General features: G+C 51.9%; 1 protein-coding gene across 1 annotated transcript in view; it reads right to left on the bottom strand.

Moving 5' to 3' along the window:
- The window catches only part of MGMT (O-6-methylguanine-DNA methyltransferase), a 306287-nt gene extending 294320 nt beyond the window's left edge, over nucleotides 1-11967 (bottom strand). Inside the window, exon 1 of the mRNA XM_047073615.1 lies at nucleotides 11884-11967. The gene's annotated coding sequence lies outside the window, so the exon portion shown is untranslated. The remainder of the gene's footprint in view (nucleotides 1-11883) is intronic.
- Between the last annotated feature and the right edge of the window lie 6626 nt (nucleotides 11968-18593).

Below are 18593 nucleotides of genomic sequence, written 5' to 3'. Positions count from 1 at the left end.
ATTCAAACCCACGTTTTAAATATTAACACCATGATGCCAAGCATAGCACACTCCCTCATCGGGGGGTCTAGCTTCTCCCACACTGACCGCAGCGGTCTCTCCCTGCCAAGGAGGATCCTGGGGGCACAGTGCTGGCCCGCACGGCAAAAGCACAGAGGGAGCCTGGGCCACAGCTCAGCAATGGCCAAGATGCATTGGGTAAAAGTTCACAACTTGAATTTTCTTTGCAATAAGCCCAAAAATCCCTGCACATCTGATGCATTGTGCAGATCTACACGCTGTAACACAAACTGCTACTTGGGCAGAAGTAAATTTAACAATCTCCTCCTACCTTTTTATGTCCCCCCATCAGCGGCCACAGGTGTAACACAGGCCAATGTGATGGAAGTGTAGGCCAGCAGCTTCTAGTGAGAATTATCTTGCTAGGTTCCCAACCCAGCAGAGACCTCCAGAACTCCTGAAAGACAGCTTAGCTTGAAAAGTAACAAACTGCACGGTTCTTAGAATTCTAGCTGGTGTCAAACAGGATGGCCCCAGCTGCTCCTCGATCCAGGCAGGATTAGAGACTGAACTGGGCAACGTCAAGAGAAAAATCAAACGACCAACACAAAATCCCCACCAGCAGCTCTAGACTAGTTCCCCAACCCTCCTCATGCTTAAGAATCCCGGTCCCGCAGCACAGCACACACTCCTCCCCACCTCTCCCTCCTGCCCCAGAGCCTAGAGCCTGGAGCCTGGAGCCCGGACAGCCTCCCAGAGCAGGTCCACCCAGTGCCACAACGTCACCAGGCCTGCCAACAGTCCCCCGGCCTTCTGGGCATCTCTCGCCTTGCCTGCCACATCCCCTTCCTGCAACCTTTGGGGCCCCTGGTAAGGAGACATGGGTTTCTGTTCACTCTATTTTCTGTCACCCCTATGTACACTCACACCTTGGGGAATGCCAGGAGCTAAACCTGAGAACCATCCAACAGGACTTCTGAGCGCAGCCTGACTATAAAGTACCCTCATCCCCAAATTCCAACTTTATACACAAGCCCCAAATGAGACTTGTGCTTCTCAGGTAACTGGTCTGTGCTTCACCTGTGTATTAGTCAGCTCAGTTGCCACAAGAGAAATCTACAGACCACATGGCTTACACAGAAATTTATTTTTTCACAGTTCTGGAGGTGTCAAGTCCAAGATGAAGGTTCTGGCTGACCTTATGTGTGGTGAGGGCTCTCCTCCTGGCTTGCAGACAGCTGCCTTATTCTCACGCCCTGGATCCGGGGTTGTGGATGAGGGAAGGGGAGGGAAGGGGAGGGGAGGGGAGGGGAGGGGGGAGAGGAGGAAGGAGCAGGGAGAGAGAGATCCGTCCCTTTTATAAGGCCACCAATCTGGCTGGATGAGGGCCCCACCTTATGACCTCATTGAATCTTAATTACCTTCCAAAGGCCCCTCTCCAAACAGCCACCTTGGGGGTTAGGGCTTCTACACAGGAGTCTTAGGAGGATACACTTAACCCTTGGCTGGCCCTCCCATCAGGCAGAAGCCCACCCCAGCCTCAGAGAGTTCCTCACACAGAATTCCAGCATCAAGAGATGAAACCCACACCAGCAAAGCAGACACCTGAGTGTGAGTGTGTGGGCCTAGGGAAGGAAGGGCATCGGAATGGCTGTGTTGCGGCTGGGTCAGAAGAGGCTCCCCAGACAGAGCAGAGGAGGGGTCTGGGAAGAGGGGAATGGGATCTCCTACCCATCCACGCTCAGAGCAAAGCCTTGTTGCGCAGGCTTCTAGAGAACATGCCAGAACAGAAGTCCGTGGCCTTTGCGCTGAAAGGGGCTTCAAGAGGAGTCTTGCAGGCTCATTCCATTTGGGACCTGGGTGGGTGGGAGGGGTTACCTTGGAGCATTTTTCAACCCCCGCCTTCAACAGGAGGAGGAAGAGGCCATCAGCACTGACTCTCCCTGGTCTTGTGCCTGAGTGCCAGGCTTCCGCTGTCTGGGGCCACCCTGAGCAGTGCCCTGTGTCAGGCAGCCGGCCCCATTCCGTGTGGGGTAAGGTACTCCCAGGAAGCTTCCCCGGGACCCTGGGGGATAGAGGCAGGGGACTGTGTGGGGCTTGGGAGGCAAAGCAACTGAGCTCACAGAGATTGGAGCCAGGCAGCTTCTTCCTCAGTGGTGCAGGAGACTTGAAAATCCTCATCATCTAAACCCAGAGCCCACGTGTACTTCACTCTGAACCCCAGGAGGCAGCTTCAAGTCTGAGAGCTGCACAGAGGGGCCAATACTCACCTGGCTGCCCAAAGATGACCATCCGGTCCAAGTAAACTCCGGGCAGCCTGGAGCCAGTCCTTCTCAATAGCGAGCACCCCACAATCAAAACATCACAAACACGTGCAGCCAAGATCTGGCTTTTCAGTGAGTAATTGGGATTTTCCACATCAATGCCAGGGCACAACTGAAGCACCACAAATGGCTGCTTCCAACACCAGAACTACTACAAACACTTGTTTCTGGCCGATACAAAAGAATATTTAAGTAACCCATCCAAGAATCCGTCCTGTCTTAATTGTCATGATGCGCAGCGACTAGGAAAGAAACACCTCTGGCTCAAAGAAGGCTTCTTTCTTAGCAAGAAACCTCATCATACAGGGAGGCAGAATCACCGAGGAAATCAGAACCAGAACATCTGGAGGTTTTCCTGGAATGACAAACGGTCCAGACAACACCACAAGAACAGCAGTGATGATCTCAGTCCAGAAGCAAATGTTCTAATTACACTCAGGGCAAAAATAAACACTTAAAAAAAGAGAGAGAGAGAGAGAGAGAGAGAGAGAGAGAGAGAGAGAAGGTAAAAGGAAGTTTTTAAAGCCCATACTTTTGTAGGAAAAGAAACTAATGATAATAGGTCAAAACCCATGTGAATTCAAATAGTAGGAGAGCAACAGGCAGGATGTCACAGAGGACCCTGCACAGGTGACCACCTCCCCCGCCCAGCTCACCCGGGACCTTGTGGGTTTAGCAGTGAAAGTGTGTGTCCCAGTAAACCACTAGTCACCCATGACAGAACACAGAGGTCTCCCAGAGCCTGCCCTGCTGGTGGGCAGAACACATTTACGGTGGCTGATTGTAGCCAGAATGATGGATAATGTTGAATATTAAGAACACTAATTCAATTTTAGAACCTACGCACTTGGCCTGACTGTTCTTGGAACAAATTCCAAAAGCAGCGTGAGAGGAGCGCCCCCCCCCCCCCACAAACTCCCTGTTGACCCAGTGGGGGCCGGAACCCGCCAGCGCCAGAGACGGATGGGCCGGGGTGGGTGCAGAAGGTGGTGATCAGCAAACATGCCGGCAGAATGCACCGCATCCATCTGACTCGACAGCTTAATCTGATGATAACACAATGGTGACAGAAACAAATTTTTCTGCACAATAAAGAATAGCACACATGGGCTTTTCTTGGGATAGGTACCTAAACTCAGTAACTTTTGAAAATACATCATTTCTTCCCTTTGCCCATTATTCCAGGAACTTCCACTGAGTGTGAAAAGCCTTACTAAGGAGAGTGGCTGCAAACACAGGCGAGGATTCGGGCGAGGATTCGGGCGAGGCCCCGTGCAGAGGACCCCCGCCCACCTCCTCTCCCGGCCCACCGCTGATGTCATTTCTTGACTAGGACAAGTTCAGGACCCGGAGACTTGGAAGCGCCATATCTCGGGACCTTGGCCACACTGTGGAGCGTCCAAGGGCCAGGGCAGCCGGGAGGCCCAACATGCGTCACCCTTGACTCCATCTGAGTCACTGGCACCTTTCCGTCTGTCCTTCCCGCACGCCACCCGGTGACCACCCAGGACCCTCCTGGGTGCTCTGCCCAGGCCTCCTCCGCCAGGCCGCCTGCTTCTCCTGGTCCAAGTCCCCCTCACAGGTCACTCTCCCACGGGGGGCCTTCTCCAAGCACTTCCCGCCCCTACGCAGGCCCACCCTGGCCCCCGGGTGCGCCCAGAAGCACTCCCAGAGCCTGAAACAGCGACGCGGGGTGGACAGGCCGCCAGAAGCCCCAGCAGTGACCCGCACGAGGGCGCAGGGAGGTGCACACGCTGACATCGGCGAGGTGGTCTCGACCTAAGGGGACTGGGCACGCATTTCCCTTTCAACGTGTATCCTGAAGTGACTGCACACCCCGAACTTGGCGGTTGTGTTGAAAGACCTCACGAGCGCTTGCAGGAAAGCACAGCCGCTCCCCTCCCCCCCAACGGAGAGCGGGCAGGGGTGCGAGCGCCGCTCGCGAGGCCTCCTCAGCCCTGCCCGAGCCAGGTGACAGGAGGGCAGGCAGCCACCACCCCCCCCCCGAACCCCAGGCTGCCATGACAGAAACGGGTTATGTACCCTGCGAAAGCCAGATCGTTTCTCTGACTTCCCCAAGGCCTGCCTTTCCGTGAATAAAAAGCACACACACCCCGTGTTTCCCTTCCCCGTTTAAAAACACAGCTTCTAAACACAGTCACCTTCCACCTCCAAACTGCACCCAACTCCCTCGGCGCCCCACACTCCGCCAGCAAGCCCTCCAGGCCCCCTCGGCTTCCCACACGCTGTCCCCACCCCCACTCTGACACGCCACGTGTGACCGTACCGCTTCCGCCCGCGACGTGTGTGACCGTACCGCTTCCCGGCGTGCGGCGCGTGGCCGTACCGCCTCCCCACGTGACCGTACCGCTTCCCAGCAGGCCGCACGCCCGACTGCACCACCTCCCCACGTGGCCGTACCGCCTCCCGACGTGCTGCGTGCGACCGTACCCCTTCCCAGCATGCCGCACGCACGGTCGTGCCACCTCCCCACGTGGCCGTACCGCTTCCGCACGTGAGGTGCGTGACAGTACCACCTCCCCGCATGCCGCGCGTGTCCCTAGCGATTCCCTGCGTGCCGCCTGCCAACAGAGGTCGCCCGCCACCCGGACCTCCTCTCCTCCTCCCTCCCTGTCGTCCCTGTTGGTGACCGCAGTGGTCCCCCACTCACAAAGCTCCCAAGGCCAAGGGTCAGAGAGAACAGTCCCCTTCCTGGCTGGCCTGGCACTAACTTTCGGCCCCCTTTCTAGCCCCGACTCCCACCCCTACTCCAGCCAGACTGCTCGCAGATCCATCTACATCCATGAGTCCACGCGTGCCACCACTGGGCCGCAAGTCTATGCGCAAGTGCTTCATCCGCCCTTACGGCTGGAATCAGGCGCAAGTCCGTGGCCCATCGGGACTCGGTAATGAGCGTGGCTGAAGTCCTCGAACATAGCCTGGCGCCCAGGGCGCTCCTCTCCTTTCTCCGGCACCTGCTCACTGGTCCTATGCTCAAAGGAGGGACGCGGGGTACACCTGCGTCTTCAGTAAGTGGCAGAGCACACACAGGTAGGGTCTTGTCAGCCCCGTACAAGTGGCTTGTGTGCTGGGAGGTGTCGTGAGCACGGCAAGCAGGCACAGACTTGACAGCGCTGTTTTTCCCACAATGTGAAGGATAATGCTTAGTCACACTGGCCTTCAGAAAACATACACAAGAACATACAGGTGTGGATTTATGTCTGCTACATCTTGCCTCTAAAAGGACTTGTACCCATTTCTCTGCTTCACCCCTGCAGAGGCAGCATGACACAACCAATGGGCTAACACAGAACCCCACTCCTATGCCCGTGTGCCTTGTACAGGCCCCTCGACCTCTCGGGAGCCGGTCTCCTCATACACAAAATAAAGAAACTAACGGTGTCTGGGTCACCCAGTGATCCTGAAGATATGAGAAGCCGATCTACCTACGTAAATCAACCAGCACAGTGAGCCTTCGATAAATGCTATTATCAGCAATACTATCATTCTTGCACTGTCCAGATTCTTCTGGAACTTGACTGAATCTACTAGGCTGACCCATGATAGGACGGGAAAAAGACACTCCTAAATATGGCCCATTTCCACCCACACAAATTATTGTGGATTTTTTATTTTTGACAAAACTGACCTAACCCGTCGCCTTACCCATCACTACCACGGTATGAGTGGTCACATATGCTGGGGACCCTGATGGCTCCTGACCACTGCCAGTGTCCGATTCTGTGTGTGGCCCTTCAGGAGGTTCTTTCCATTTAACAGATGCTTACTGTCAAGCCTCCCAGGGCTGCCAGAGACTGGCAGGGTCCACTGGCCTGCTCTCCACCCACGCAGCACGAGCCTGCCCTGGGCACCGCACACCTGAGCACTCACAGATCACACCTGAGTGGGGAGCACCTTGACAGCAAGCACTTGAGCAGCTGTTGACAATGTCCACTGTGAAAAACCAAACTGGCAGCAAGGGAAACCAGCTCCTTAGAGAAAGAATTTTAGAAACCCGGCAAATTAGCACTGAGCTACATCATGCTCCAGACCAAACACAAGTCCATGACCGCCTGGAATCACAGACACACAGGAGATGGGACACTGGACTCCATCGCTAGTCCTGCCTCCTCCTGAAAACAGGTCGGTGGCTCTGAGCTAACAAAGGTCGGCTATTCCTGGGCTCACCAGGGCCTGGTGTGCTCTGTAAACACAATTCCCTCCCAATAGCCAACAACAGCCCTCTGAATGGCAGTGTCATCTTCCCTATTTGGGGGGAGACTAAGGATCAGAAAAGTTAAGTAACTCTACTCAAGGTCGTATAACTAGTAGATCCAGACAAGCAGGCTTGTTACCAGAGGCTGCGCACTTAACCCTGTGCTTGCCTCCCCAAATGGGGGCTTGGGTTATGTGTAAATCTACAAAACCAGGATGTTATTGGGCTGGAGGGAAAGTAGGATTTCCGGGTTGTTCCTCCCCACTTTTCTAGGTAGAATCTCATCCTTCTATGAGACTGTGGTTCCAAGTTAAGATTTCTACCCAGGCAGTGCTTCATACTTTATTACTTCATGTGCTTACACTCACCCAAGTAGACACAATAAGCATGATCATCACCATCAGACACAGGAGGAGGCAGCCTGGGTTTTCAAAGTTTCCTAAAGTCACCCTACTAGTAAATGGCACCACCCAAATCCCTCCCATTTTTCTCCCCAACACAACTCTGGCACTTCCTGAATAAAAACTCAACTCTGTTCTACAAAAATACATTCAGTTGTGCATTTGAAAGTCAGCCCTCACCTGAGACCATGAACACGCTTCTACCCAGAGAGGAGAAAAGCAATGCCAGCCATTCAAAGGAAAAGATAGGAGTGAAATATAATATGGCTGTCCATGCTTAACATTTGTTTGTAAAACTAATGCCAAAGTTTTGGTAACATCTGCATCTTCTGTCATAACCACAAGACCGAAAACTATAACACTATGATAACATGTTGGGTTTGCAATTTGAAGAGATTCACATGTCTCTGAGGAGTTACAAAACCATACACAGATCCATAAGCACGGGCAACTGACGACAACGCTGGCTGCGAACGGATCCATCTGGAAGGGGAACTCCAGAGCTTGTCTGGGCTGGCGAGCACTACTTCTCAGCCATCCTAAAGATTTCCCAAGAGATGCTTGGAACATTGGGGTCCCTAGAATTCCCTGGGAAGCTTGCAAAGACACAGGTCCCCAGGTGCTCATCTCGTAGGTCTGACAAGGAAGCCTACAATCTGCCTTTTGTAACTAGCACCCTTGGTAATCCTGATACCAATAGGGCTCAGAGCCCCTTTTGAGAACACTGTACCTACGACACATGGATATCCCACTACAAGGACAGCAATGCATTCCAGTGGTGGCTCTTACCAACGAACCCAAACAAGCAGGTCAAAATCTGAAGGTAACACCTTGGGTCCCAACTTTTAGTCCTTTTGACTGGGGGGTAAACTGTAGCTAACAATTTAAAAACAAATGAGAAATAACTAGTTACTTACTAAATTTCAACATTTAAATGTCCCATCCCATATCTTGCCCCAAGATTCAATTCCCTCTCTACGCCCATCTAGATACCTCTCAACACCCAGCGCTGGAAGTGCCTAATCTATCAATAAGGTGAGAGTTTTCTAAACTACTATCCATATGACTCAATTTGTCAGTAAAAACTGCCACCAGCGCTGTGCTTGCAGAAAAATGTCCATAAATGCATTATTGCGACTGGCAGATCGATGTCTATAATAAAAACAAATAGATTTAACAAGTGCCTGCTTTTACGAGTGGTGCCATTGGCGGACCGCGCGTTCAGCTTCACCCCCAGACTTCTGGGAATGGGCAATAGAGCTCGGGCTGGATACTCTGCTGACTTCACAAGTGCTACGTGTAGGAAATTATTCTAACAAGACAATTTTCAAAGTAGTAGAGCGAACATATGAGGCATTTATAACTCGCTCACAATCCCTTTCGTGGTTCCACACAGACGACAACAAATTTAACTGCCAGGAAATGTTGCTATAGAACTTTTAACTGGTTTTACCACAGCTGCATCAAAAGCCAAAAGTCTACTCCAGGTTGGGGCCGGGGGGATGGAGACATGAGGCCTGCCTCCCTGGAGACCCCCACTCCTCCAAGCCCCCAATCGGATTGAAAACAACTTGTGGTGTCAAAAACAAGTTTCAGCGTTTAACACATAGCCAAGGGTGTCACTGCTGTGTCAGTGGCTCCTGGGGCTGCCTATTTAGTTAGTTATTTCGCTGAGGCAGACATCAGGAGCGTGACTGCCACAGACTGGCTTCCCCGCCAGGGATTCTGAGCACTTTGGCAAGACACTGTGACCGATTTACACGTAAGCCACATCTGCCAAAACCACTTGGGTTCCTTCAAAGGTTACAAAAGGTCACAAAACGATTTATTCCTGTTCTTAGACAATTCACTTCAATTGCTATTTAAAGGAATAAGTCATTCACTATATTCCATATATTCACTGTACGGCTTTCCCAAAACCTCGCAGCCCTCTCTAAGCTCTTTATTATTGTTAAATTTTCTACAACCAAAGGAAACGACTCTTTCCACTGACCAGCAAAGACGTACCGGTTACCCTAATGCCACAGGACACCCATCTGGCAGTATTCTGTCTCCCAACAGTCTACAACTTTCACCTACTTTTGCCCAAGACAGGCCTCCAGAACTAACAGGAGGGGAAATGCATCCTGTGAACCAAGGGAAAACCAGCCCCTCCTGCACAGCTCAGGCCCCTCCCCCACACATACTTTTACTTTAAACCAGGAACGGGTGCTGTTGGGTTTGTTCACTCATCATGAGTACATGTGAAAGGATGACAGGGAATCCACTCTCACCCAATGGGAATGTTATGGTTTGTATGTCTCCGATTTTTAAGTTTCAGGCTTTGTATAAATAACATTCTGAGATAAGACCTAAGCACCTGTATCAGAAGCTACCCATCACAGGGGTTCCTGGGGGGCTCAGTCGGTTGAGCGGCTGACTTCGGCTCAGGTCATGACGTCGCAGTCTGTGAGTTTGAGCCCCGGGTCGGGCTCTGTGCTGACAACTTGGAGCCTGGAGCCTGCTTCAGACTCTGTGTCTCCCTCTCTCTCTGCCCTTTCCCTGCTCACACACTCTCTCTCTCTCAAAAATAAATAAACATTAAAAAAAATTTTTTTAACAACAAAAAAAGAAGCTACCCCTCCCAGAAAAGAGGCTCAGGAGGCCTAAGACAGTAGCCGAATGAGCTCAGGGCCTTTCAGAGACCTGGAGCCCAATGTAGGTGTCTGGAGTGACCAGAGATGTGACAGGAAGTCAAAACCCCCAGGGAAAGTTGACCCACAAGAGGAATTTTATGCAGTTAGATAAAGTCAGAGAGAAGTATGAAAACACACCTGATAATAAGGGTAACAGATGACCACAGGAAAAGAGAATTCAGAAAATACTGTCTTGCTTCCATGATTTTCTATCAAAGAGACTATACTATAAACTGAAAAGGGCCTTGAGACCCCAAACAGGGAGCTGGAATAGAGCCGTGTTGGTGGTTTGAGTCCCTGGCTTCTAAGTGTCCTCTGCGAAATAAGAAAAATGAAGACAATTTAGTAAGTTTCCTTTATGGAACAACACCAAGGAGCACACTGCTGGGTTCCTGGGACAGGAAGAGCAGAGACTGCCAGGGAGGCCCCCTTCTTCCTCAGGCCCCACTGCCCTCCTCCCCTGCACGGCCAGCCCAGGACCTCACTTGTGCACCAGGAAAGGCAAGTGGGGACAGGAGGCCTGAGTGGAGGGCCCAAGTGAGGCTCGACCGAGAGCCACACGAGATCAAAACACAGGAGAAAAGAAAGGTCTGAGAATCTCCACTGAACAAGAGTGAGATCTTTCCAACATGTCCACGCCTAGTGCATTACTTCTTTAAACTTCCCTCTCCATCAGTGTTCAACGGTGTCCAGAGCAGAGTTTAATAATACTAAAATCTAGCTCTTATAACACAGATTTGTTTTCTGTTTTAAGTAGGCTTCATGCCCAGCATGGAGACCAATGTGGGGCTTGAACTCATGACCCTGAGATCAAGACCTGAGCTGAGATCAGGAGTGGGATGCTTAACTGACTGAGCCACCGAGGCGCCCACAGATTTGTTTTAATGAAAAGAACATTCATGAAGAAAAGGTGCCTTTCTATAGCTCTGTACTTGAGGCCCGGTTCATCCAGCCCCCATACTGTACTCTACTATTCAAATTCTAACTCAAGACAAGAACCTGGGAAGAAATCAAACACCTGTAGAGCGAGGCCAACTCTCCACTACCTGTAGACTCTGGACCTTTGCAGGTGTGCACTTGCTGTGACCTCCAGGACAACAGTGTCTGAGTTAACACAATATGAACTCCCCGCTGGGGGGGCAGCCAGGAATGGAGAGGAGAACTCTGACACTGTTTCCTTAAAATTGCTTTACCCCCAGCATGCTTTCGTTTTTACGTCCTTTTCTAATGCTTTTACACCCTTTTTTTATACCGTGTGTTATCCATTGAAGGACTCAGGGAAAGAACAAAACTGTCTCTTCATCATCTATCTTGGGGAGATGGAGAGAAGGGCCTGACGCAGACATTTTACAGGTTCTTAATGTAAGTAACCAGTCCGATTCCTAGCTCCCCGTGTTCAACAGCTTCGTGCTCTGCCACAAACAGCTGAAGTGACCCCTCCCTGGGCAAAGCAGCCTCCCTCTGCCCTGATGACTGTCCACCCAACCAAGCAAATGCTGTGTTTGAGCATACAAAATGTGCTTCCAAGATAGAAAGCCAAGTATTGAGCAGAGGCCTTGATAGGGAAGACCATTCTGAGATCTCAGGAAATGATGGGCCCAGAAAGGGAGCGGGGAATACGTGGGTTAGAACACTGCTCTACTGTATTATCACCGACTTGGGAATTATGGTGCCCAGTGTAAATGGCTCTCAAACTCCACTTATTTACTCTAAGTGTTTGCGGAGGCAATTAGGGCGAAATGTATACACACACCAGCCATGAAAATGAGGACCCCAGAACTTGCTCTTCTCTGGCACTGTCTTAAAACACGGTGCAGCAAATGTGGAATTCTGCACAAAGAGTATGCTAAAGGCTTGCTGCAAGGAAGGGCCGGAGTAGAGGCCTCTGGAAGCTTCCTGGGAACAGAAGGCAAGCGGCGGCCCCCAGGCGCTGGTCAGTAGTGCAGGGCGGGGGAGTGGGCAGGGAGAGCGTCGAAGATGTTGGCCAACTACAGGCATGGCAGGGGAGGCCACAACGGGCCGCTATCACCGCAGAGCAACTTGGTCCAGGAACTCCAGACGTGGGGAAGGAGGGCCGCACCTGGGCACACCTGGGTACACCTGGGCACACGTGCGCACACCTGGGGCCTGTGCAGAGAGGGTGGGATCAGGGCAGGCCCCTCGCCTATGGCGAGGAGAGGGTGCCCATAGAACCACAGGCTTCAGACCACTGCTCAGCCTAAGAAAGGCCCCGACTTTGGCGGGAGGGCAGCAACCCAGACACTCACCGCGTCACCAGGGCGCCGACCTCGAGCAGCTGCGAGCACAGGGTGGCCAAGTGCTGGAGAACCACGGGCTGCCCAGGCATGTCCGGGGCGCGGGGGGCGGAGCCGGGGCGGGGGCGGGGCCACAGTGGGCGGGGCCTGGACGTGACGGAAGCTGGGTCAGGAAGAGCGGAGCCACGGGCGCGGGGGCGGGGCCCAGAGAGGGGGGCGCCGGGAAGTGCGGGAGCGGGGGTGGAGGCCGAGGCGCGGGGGCGGGGCCTAGAAGGCAGGGCGGGGCCGGGGCGGAGAGCGGACGCCCGCCCCCTGTCTGCGGACTGCCGCGGGGGTCGGAGCATGCCCAGTGCGGCGGAGCCTGGGCTGACCCCGCTCTGCGCAGCCTCGCTGGCCTCCCGGCGCCGCCCCGCGAGGGCCCTCCCGCCCGCCGCCGACCCGCCTCCCCTGCGTGGCCGCCCAGACCCCGCGCTCCCGCCCCACAGCGCTCCGTGCCTCAGTTTAGCCACCATCAGCTCCGCGTCCCGTGGTGCTTGCGGTTCGCGGCGCCAAGTGCTCAGTGGCCGTGTTGCCAACTCAGCTCTGCGGGGCAGGGGCCCGGAGCGCCGGCTGCCTGCCTGGGCCTCCCGGAGGGCAGGGACAGGCAGGACTCCGGGCACCATCCGGGTCGATGAGCGAGCAGAGGGGCCTGGGATGTCTCTATTGCCTGTGGTCGGAGGTGGCCTTGCAGGGCCCCTCGGGTCCTGAAGGTCACCATGACCTAGACACAGGCTCCGTAGCAGTCAGGCCAGGCTCAGGTGCTAGTCAGTGAGCACATGGGTGCCGGCACTACTTGGTGCTCTGTGGACGTTATTATGGTTGAATTGTGTTCTCCCAGAAAAATATGTTGGCGTCCCAACCCCAGTACTCAGAATGTGACCCTATTTGGAGATAGAATATTTACAGAGGTAACAAGTTAAAATGGGTCCTAATGCCATACCACTGGTGTCCTTGCAAGCAGAAGGCCAGGTGAAGACAGAGACTCGAGGAGAACTGTGTGAAGGGGGAGGGTGCAAAGTGGTACATCCAGGAGCCAAGGAGAACCCAGGACAAGAGAGGCACGGACAGCACCCAGCCCTGGAGCCTTCAGTGGGAGCACGGCCCTCTGCACACGTTGATTTCAGACAATAGATGTGTGCTGTTTCCAGACACCCAGTTTTTGGTACTTTTTATGACATCCCCAGGAAGCAGTATAGACACATTGTATCCAGCTTGATGGGCATAAGGTCCCCTGGGAGTCTTCCCCAAAGCTTGAGGGAGGTCACACACCCATTGGTCCCATCTCAGGACCACACGTTCTAAGTCATCTATGGGCCCCTTAGGTTCCGTTTTCTTAATGGGAAAGAAATCTTCACTCTCCCCGTATGTACAACTCCTCTACTGGGACATTTGTGACTTGAGTGACTCGACATATCAACGTTGTCAATAAAAATTTGTTCAAAGAACCTAAAGAAAGGTTGCTTTATGATCAACCCCAGTGACTATAGACGCATGGTGGATTCTCTCAAGGCCCCCACGCGGGGCCATGCCTCAGCTGGGACACGTTCAAAATAACTGGCCTGGGCCCCGGAGTACACGTTGGTGATTAAGTTACTTTTTTTCTGGTGAGACTGGACTCAGCCTCAGAATCCTTCTCCATCCTGCTCCAGGCAGCCACAGGCACTAAAACTAGGAAGACAGGAGAAATGAAACACCTTTGCCATTTGTTCTGGTCTTCTCTGTTGGCTCACTGTGAAACTTTAGGAAATTTACTCAAATTCTCTAATCCTCAACGCTATCATGTGTAAAGGATTTTTATAATGACCCACTCTTTGTGGCGCGTGCAGGTACGCGCAACAAACATCGACAACAATATGCCTGTCTTCTTATAGTCTATTACAGTCTATACACTCAGAACTAGGATCCCAACAGAAATGAAAAGGGAAAATAACACCGAAATGGACCAGGATATCTTCTGGTATCCTAGCAAGTGTACTGTGATGTAATTTTGTAACAATAAATAAATTCTACTCTTCTTTTTATCTAAACAGTATATTAATATGATTCCGTAAGCTGTTAGTAAAACGAGACTTAGCTGGTATTAGCATCTCTGATTCCCACGCACGGAAAGAAAGGTCATCACAGGCAACCTAAGGCCCTCTTAGAGAGATGATGTGGATTTGGGGAGGGGTAGGCCAGAGAGACAGAGGAGAATGCAGCATCCAGGGGGATGCAAACACCAGGCTCTCCTGGCGGGACTCAGTTACCCTTCAGGGAGGTTGAGAGACGCTGCAGCTGCCTTCACAAGGGGCATCAGGTCAGGAGCCACGTAGGGGTCTTAGAACCAAGGGGGGTTGGGGGGAAGCCACCCCTCCTGGCAAGGACTGGCCCTGCCAAAGGCTGAGACTCCAGAACATGACATTTAAGACTCTCCAGCGAACAGAACTGAAATCCACACTCTCAACACTTACTTGCTGGTAAATTCTTCTCCTCTTAATGATAATTTCCAAAAGCTCAAAGCATTTCCTCGAAAACTGCCCTAGGCCTCATTCCTATGTCCCATTACACCAGCATCCTCGCCTACGAACACGTCCCGTCATTGAAGCAACACAAGGATAGCCCCAGTCTGGGGAACAGCTTGGTGTGTAAGGGACGCAAGGTCAGGATATTTGGGGTGCAGCCCTGCCAGCCTCCCACTGTGCAATCCACCTGACTGCTCTGTCGGATGACAGCGTTGGACTAGGTGGACAAATTTCTTTGGGGTTTCCCGTCTGTAGATTAATAAATCATATCCCATCTTCTCTGGACACAGCTTCCCATGAAGGACTTTTTGCAAAAGAAATGGAAAACCAAAGGAGTATACGCTCGTTGCCACTCTGACTTCTCCAAGGGACCTCCTTGAATGTCCTCTAAGATTGGCCAGCTTTCTTGTGGGCACTGGGAACAATGTTAATTTGCATCGTTTCTTTAAACATCCAAATGGATACCTTTCAGGTTAAACAAATGAACATGCCATGTGATTGCTTCCAATGATTCACAACCCAAGAATTTGTTTAATAAGCCTTTCTTTCCAAGCTACTTTTGTGACGTTAGAGACCATTTACAACAAAGCTGTCTTCAGTAGTCAAACTTAATCCTTACTACCCTGCCTTTGGGAAAAGAAGGGATTTTATAATGATCACATAAAACCTTATGTGGTTTGAAAGCCCCAAACTCCGGACAAACGTGTGAGGGTCGTATAACAAAAGAAACATGTTACAGAGCTCCCTTCTTTAAGTGTTTTACATGTGGTTTTCTTTTAGGATAGCATCTCCAGCGGAGAGTTTTACCGATTAACACGATTGATTTTCCCAGCCCCAGTGTTCCTGTAAGGGTCGAAGCCAAGAGCCAGCACCTAGGATCTGGGTGGTATAGCCAGCCAGTGATGGGGGGTGGGGCACATTCTCGAGGAGTGGAGGAGGAAGGTGGGGGGCATCAGGGCCAAAGGCACCCAGAGTTCGGTCAAAATAGGGCAACCAGATAACTGAATACCCAGGCAATGTAGATAATACATGCAAACAAGTGAGTGAAAGTCGACTCTTCAGATGCGCACGTGTGTGGATAGATTGGCTTGAGAACGACTTCTTCAAGTGCAGAAGCTTTGGGGGAGGTTGTCTCAAACCGTGCCGGGCTATTTGAGCGTTGATCACTCAGGACCAGGGATTTTGTTCGACGTTGGCCCTTTTGAAAGCAGCTCCTACACTTATTACAAAGTGTTTTTGATCCATTTTCAGGAAGGGCTTTGTTTGTAACACGTTGTTGGCAGTTTGGGCAAAATCTTTTAAGTAGTGTGAAGTTCTGGGGAGTGTGCACCTGGGCCGCCAGGAGGAAGGCGTCTCCCCCCTCCTCTGTCCTTCTGGGATGAGCCAGAAGTGCCTGCATTTTTGTGACTTGGAAATTAAAGCCGAAGACATGGGGGTTTTGATGCTGAGGTTGTGATTTTTCCTCATTTGCCTCTGCCTGGGAAACTACACACGAAAATCAAGGCAGGAGAAGCAGCCATACCAAACGTTCCGTCTCAGCCTCCAAAAATATTAAGCTGAAAAAGAAACAGTGGTTGTATTCTCTCTAAGGGACACTTCCTCAATCTAGCCCTAGTGCACTGAGCCATTGATTTAAAATAAGACGAGGCAAAGTGAGAGGAACGATCACCATGCGAGCAGCAAAACCGGTGGTGAGGATGGGGTGGTGGCCGTCTGTCTGATCCCTCGATTATCTGACTGTTCGCAGAGATAACTCACTTTGATCTGCGGAGGCAGGCGTGGCCGAGTGAGGTCCGGGCAGTCGCTCCATCTGTCTCACTCGCAGCCACTGGCCACGAGGCCCTCCTTGGTCCAGGAGGCCTCTGGACACAAAGAGGACAGAGATCTCACTCCTGGTGGGGAGGGAGAAGAGGCACGACCCGTGTCCCTCCCCCATGACCTCAGCATTACGTCCTTTCAACACTGCGTCCCCAGAGTTGAAACAAGTTCTGTCTCCAGCTTCCCCTGGGGGGGGGGAAAAAATCCCAGAGAAGGGCTCTGATTGGCCCAGCACGCGTAAGTACACCGAACTCTGGACCAATCACGGTGGCCAGAGGAATAAGCCAGTCACGTGCACCCACGTGGCCAGGAGAACAGGCGTGGCAAGGAAGGAAGGGGGATGGTAAGGGCAAGATTACGGCGAGGTGTGGAGCCACCAACTTGTGCTGTACCTGCTCACAGTGATGGAGCGCCTACTGTGTGCCAGGCCCAGGCTCTGCAGCATGGGCTCACGCGCTGCCTCTTCAGTCTTCACACCCATTCATCACCAGAGGCTTGTGGAGGGGGTGGCGCGCCAGCAGGGGGCGGCTCCCCCAGTCCCCTGTGGATGTGACTCTGTGCAGTGGAGATTTCTACCACGTCCGTGGACAAGGGGACCTGTTTCATGGAGCTGGACGGCAGAGACAACTTGGTGCTGGCTCGGGACACTCTCCTAGAGCTGGACTCCCCCCTCCAAGGCCAAGCAAAGCATTGCCAAACCTGCACCTCATTTCTTTGTCTTAAGGATTAATCTTTAAAAAAATTTTTTTTTAGGGGCGCCTGGGTGGCGCAGTCGGTTAAGCGTCCGACTTCAGCCAGGTCACGATCTCGCGGTCCGTGAGTTCGAGCCCCGCGTCGGGCTCTGGGCTGATGGCTCGGAGCCTGGAGCCTGTTTCCGATTCTGTGTCTCCCTCTCTCTCTGCCCCTCCCCCGTTCATGCTCTGTCTCTCTCTGTCCCAAAAATAAATAAACGTTGAAAAAAAAATTTAAAAAAAAAAAAATTTTTTTTAATGTTTATTTATTTTTGAGAGACAGAGAGTCAGCACGAATGGGGGAGGGGTGGAGAGAGACAGAGACACAGAATCGAAAGCAGGCTCCAGGCTCTGAGCTGTCCACACACAGCCCGACACGGGGCTTGAACTCACAAACTGTGAGATCGTGACCTGAGCTGAAGTCAGATGCTTAACCGACTGAGCCCCCCCAGGTTCCCCAAGGATTAATCGTAACGAGCACACTTATTGGAGATTCATTGAGTCACTCAGGCACTAGAAAGATAGGACTTGTAATAAAAATAGCAAAAAAAAAAATCCATTGTTTATGAAGTGGCAAGCCTTGTGCTGAGGGCTCGATGCTCCATCAGCTTTTTGAATTTTCACAACCACATGCGAGGTAGGCAACGTCATGATCGCAGTTTTACAATTGAGGAAACAGAGTGGTTGAGTAACTTGGGAAAGTCACACAGCAATGAGGATTGGAATGCTTACACCAGGTTCACCGTGTCTTTTGCTTGTAGAAGCAGTTGGAGAGTGAGAACTGCATTTCCTGTGGTTCACAGAGGACATTCATGGCTCTTGCCTGCAAGCTCTACTTCCTTTGTGTGTGGCAGATCTTCCCTCAGCCGCCATGCTAGACCCATCAGCCTCTTGCCTGGGTGCACGTTCAGTTAGCTCCTGCTGGGTCACCGAGCAGACACAACGTGACTCTGGGTCATGGCCATCTTTGCTGGGAGGGGATCCCACGGAGTAGGGAGAAATGACGGAGCCTCCACTGTGGAGCCCCCAGATCCAGCTAGATCTGAAGGTCGTCCCTGTGGGCTTCTCACATCTGGGTGGCAGTCAGTTCTTTTGTTTGAATAAGCGAGTCTGACTCGGGCTTCTGGCATTTGTTACCAAGAGTCTTGAGCAAATGCAACTGTCCCCTGGACACTGTGCTACTTGTTTTCACATGTGTATCCTTTTAAAAACCTGCAGGTTTGTGAAGTATCAGTACACCCATTTTACAGGTGAGGAAATTGAGGGCTTAAAGGGTCAAGTTACTTGTCCAAAGTGATTCAGCCAGGAAAGGACAGAGCAGGACTTACTTGTGTCGAGTTATTGATGCATATTAAGAATATTCCCACTTCCTCCGCATATAGGATTGGGGCAGGGACAGGGGAAGAAGAAAGAGAAGAGAGAGAGAGGAGGGAGGGAGGGAGCAAGTGAGTGAGAAAGAGAGACAGAGAAAAGGCTCTGTGTTAGCATTTTTGAATTGAGGAATTTAAAATCTTTTGGTGGCAAGTTATGATGGTGTATTTCTAGAGCTTAGGAATTTCATCCTACTATTTGTTCTTCAAATAAAAGAATCAGAGTTGCTGACTTAGTTTAAACCAACTCCAAAGACTGTAGA

Source organism: Lynx rufus, unplaced genomic scaffold (assembly GCF_022079265.1).
Source record: "Lynx rufus isolate CCGP_SWC_20201006 ecotype Redwood Valley unplaced genomic scaffold, mLynRuf1.p SCAF_11, whole genome shotgun sequence".
Taxonomy (NCBI): Eukaryota; Metazoa; Chordata; class Mammalia; order Carnivora; family Felidae; genus Lynx; species Lynx rufus.
Note: the sequence above shows the minus strand (reverse complement) of the source record. Positions and strands in the feature narration are given on the sequence as shown.